This window comes from Nannospalax galili, unplaced genomic scaffold (assembly GCF_000622305.1).
Source record: "Nannospalax galili isolate Female #2095 unplaced genomic scaffold, S.galili_v1.0 scaffold337, whole genome shotgun sequence".
NCBI classification, from domain to species: domain Eukaryota; kingdom Metazoa; phylum Chordata; class Mammalia; order Rodentia; family Spalacidae; genus Nannospalax; species Nannospalax galili.
The window spans coordinates 192178-196516 of record NW_008340932.1 but is presented as its reverse complement, the minus strand read 5'-3'; the positions used below and the strand labels follow the sequence as shown (position 1 = coordinate 196516).

At 34.9% G+C, this 4339-nt stretch overlaps 1 protein-coding gene across 1 annotated transcript in view; it reads right to left on the bottom strand.

The window, feature by feature from the left end:
* LOC103736654 (olfactory receptor 8K5-like) overlaps positions 1–4339 on the bottom strand; it is a 7270-nt gene that overhangs the window by 1321 nt on the left and 1610 nt on the right. The gene's annotated exons all lie outside the window — the stretch shown is intronic.

Below are 4339 nucleotides of genomic sequence, written 5' to 3'. Positions count from 1 at the left end.
CAAATGGAGCAACCGTCTTCACTATGTAATGGTAACTACAGATCTTATCAATAACATGCTCACTATCCATGAACTATTTGAGCATTTTTTGTCTTTCGTGTGTGTGTGTGTGTGTGTGTGTGTGTGTGTGTGTGTATACATGGTCACAAGTGTGACTGCATACATATGTCTATAGAGACCTGAGATTAAAGTCAGTCATCTTCGACCTCAGTTCTTGGATCTTACTCATTGAAATGGTGTCTGTCAATAAAACCCAGAGCTTGCCTATGCAGTTAGTCTTGTTAGCTGGTTTGCTCAGGAGATTGACTGGTCTGTTTCACCTTACTGGGCAGGAATTACAGCCTAGATTCCACACCTACCAGGGATTTTTGTGAGTTCTGGAAACCCAAACTCCAGTTCTCTCACATATATTACAAGCTCTTTAATTGCTGAACCATCACCCCAGGCCTAATACTTGAGCTTTGTGGGAATAATTTTTACTTACATACATGAATTACAATGATACTATAAGTAAACAATGATAAACCCGGGACAATTAAATTGTTCAAGAACCTTGAGAAATCTTCTAAAAATATTTTTATTGAGTTTTTGTGTATTTCATATAATAGCTTTTAATTAAATTTAGACCCTCCCCCTTTCTGCTGGATTTCATATGTTCTCTCATATATAGTAAGCCTTATCTTGTAAAACATTTGTAAATGATACTATAAGTAAACAATGATAAACCCGGGACAATTAAATTGTTCAAGAACCTTGAGAAATCTTCTAAAAATATTTTTATTGAGTTTTTGTGTATTTCATATAATAGCTTTTAATTAAATTTAGACCCTCCCCCTTTCTGCTGGATTTCATATGTTCTCTCATATATAGTAAGCTTTATCTTGTCAAACATTTGTACCTAGATGTCCCTCAGTGCAAGTTCACCCACTGGAGTCAGGTACAATGACAGAAAATCATTTTTGTGATGGTGGTTATTATTATTATTGTTCCACAGAAATGGTTGCTAAGAAATTCCTCATGAACTTGGCTATGCTTAGTCAGTTAATTTTAGAATAATATACAAATTAAAGGAGAAATGATCATGCTTAACAATCTATGAATTACAATTAGTAAATATAAATCTTATGTTTTAAAAATATTTTATTTATATTTTTATTTTATATGTATGAGTATATTGCCTGCATGTGAGTAAGTACACCTGCATCATGCAATGCCCACAGACGTCAGAAGAAGGCATTGGATTCTGCTGGAAGTGGAGTTAGGGATCGTTGATAGCAGCCATGCTGATGCTGGGAATTGAACCTGGTCCTCTCCAAGAGTAGCCATTGTTCTTAAACACCGAGCCATATCTCCAGCCCCTAAATCTAATCATTTTAGCTAGAAACTGAAATCAGTATAAATGCAGGTTGAGAATGTTATAATTCCAGAAAATGAGTAAGAATTATTTTTATTGTGTAAAATTTGTGGTATTAAGGTAACTGTGGCTGGAGCCGGCAGAGTGTAGCCCATTCCTACTGCTTAGCTGCCTCTCCTCCAGCCAGCTTCTGTGTGAGCTGTGTCTCTGGGCAGTCATGGCATCCCTGTTCTTGATATTACCTACAGTCCCTGCTCCCACACCTTCTTTGCCTGTCCTGCTTCAGAGCCTACCTCCACCAGAGTCAAGGAGATTCAACATTTTATATGGCGTAGGTGATGACAAATTGCAATTCCAGGCCACTGGGACCTCCTGCACCTACACCTGCCTTGCCAGCACCACCTGAACCAGGACACCCTGGTGCAATTGTAAGTGAGCATAGTAGCTCCTGTCTGGTCTCCACCTTGCACCCCATCTGCTTTCCTCCCCACCTCAAACACACAGACAAATCACTAATACCTGACTGGTGCTAAGGAGTGAAACACACAAAGGATTTTATGGTTAAAAAGAGATAATTGTGGATACTTATATAAATCATAAAATTAATGTAAATCATAAAATTAACCAAAATAGAGGATTTAATGAAGTGTGATTCACAAGGTTAATTATGTTCTTTATATTAATAAAAGCATCTGTATTGGTTAAAAGTAAATTAAAATCAGGGCTTGGGCTCTATTTTCATTGAAGATAATGAAAACATATTCATTTATTTCATAATCTGCCTTGTCTTTGCTATTTCTTTATTTGACAGGATTGTAATGGGAAGATAAACTAATTATTTTTCCTTTTACATAGAGTTTTCTACCATGATTCTGAGAAGCATTACTAGTTACAGATTTTTTTTTTCTATAAAATTTTCTACATCCACACCAAAAGTGCACAACTCAACACACATATAAATAAGCTTCACAGCAGGATCAGTCTTATTAACCAGAACCTAACCAGGAAAAAGTCTTTCATTCAGTGCTTTTCCTCAAGTTCATTCCCAGTCTCCACTTCCCACATAAGGGCCTGCTGACATAAAACAACGCATTGTGCAATTTCTTAACATCATCTATCTTGCAAATTTGTGTTTTCCTCACTGAAATTTGCATAAAGACATCCATTTATACTATGCTTCACTCTCAGTGACCAAAGTGTCTTATCAATTTCCTAATGATGGATTAAAAAGTTAAATCTTTTCTACATTGAATTTTAATAGGCTAGCTCTGGGTTTTAACTATCATTTAGAACAAATATACATCATAGACCTTTGTAGAACATTGTATTCCACAGCCTCCAATTCAAACTATTCTCAAATACAGATGACATTATCCAGATTAAAACATATGATAAAACACACAGACAAGTTTATAAATTGAGAAAATTGCAATCAGTAATATCTAACAGCTATTTTTTCTGAATAGTAAAGCAAATTTTCAAACATCTGTTACAATATAAATATTAGAGAATAGTTGTACAAACCAGATATAATAATAGAAACTTATAATTGCTATCCCAGGTGAAATATAATAGATAGCCTAAAAAAGCAAGTCAACATTGTCCAAATCAGTGGTTATAGATAAATTCTTTGGAACATATTACCTCCATGGATTAGATCAACTATAACTATAACATATGAATATATCAATAATAAAGAAAAGAGTAGGTATTAGACAAGTAGAGGGACATATATATTGAAGTTCAAGATACAATCCAAATAGTAATTTACAACTGCCTAACAAAGAAAAGGACAAAAAATTATAGCCATGTAACTGAATTCTAGCAAAACTACAAAGAATGAGCCATTCCAGTCCTTTAGCAATACTTCCAGGATTGCATATCTTGTCACAAAGATTCTTGTACATATCTATGCCTATTGCTGCTCTAATCACAATAGTTAGGATGTGTAACCATCCCTAAATATTCAACAGATGAATGGAAAGTGAAATATGGGAAATAAACACAATGGGATTTTATTCATAAAAATAAAAACTATCAATATTTCAATAAAATATGTAGACCTAGAAAATATATTGTTGAAGGATCTCAGACCGAGAAGACAAATGCAGCATTTTCTCTGTCATATATAAAGTATAGTTATTAATGCTTATATGTTTGCATATGAGGGAAAAGTCACGAAACTAGAAATTGGGCCATTAGAGGGGGAAAGATGTTTTAAGGAAAGGATGGTAATAGAATGGATAAGGCATGAAGCTGGAAAGGAGACTCCTGGGGGAAGATGGGAACAAGCTGGGTGGAGACTGGGAGATGGAGGAGAGAAGAGAGAAAAGAGGACCAAAGCAAATGATGTGTAGACATGCCATGCTGACACCTGTTATCTGTATGCTAACTAAAGTATAAAGTGAAAAATGGCAGCATCAAAGAAAAGTCCTTCAAAACAGAAGTATTATAACATAATTTATGAGGTCGGAATCATGGAACACCAAGGTTAGACAAACTGCGTGTAAATATAAATGATGGTCCTACACCCACCCATGCATGTGCTCACAACAATCTATGAACTGAGTGAGCTCAAAAGAGAGCACATGAAGGTGAGAGGGAAGTGTACGAGTTATGAAAGGTGTTGGAGGGAAGGATATCAGGGTGGGATTTGATTGTATCATATTACTATGCATGTATTATATCCTCGACACAAATCAAAATCTATAGACTGTGTTATATACATAAGAGAGTACATTAAATTGGGCAGGGAGTAAGGTATAGATATGAGAAGGAATAAAATCTTTATTATATTGTATTCAATAAACATAAAGTAAATTAATAACTGTAAAAAACAAAATAGCTTCTCAAAAACAAATTAGCAAAAAAATAAACAATGCACTAAACAAGAGCACAGACCACATATTGTCTTATGTGGAGGGGGTGTCTCTCTGTTTCTTAGATATAAGGTTCTTTGCCACTAGAAAGAGAAGAGGTGATAGA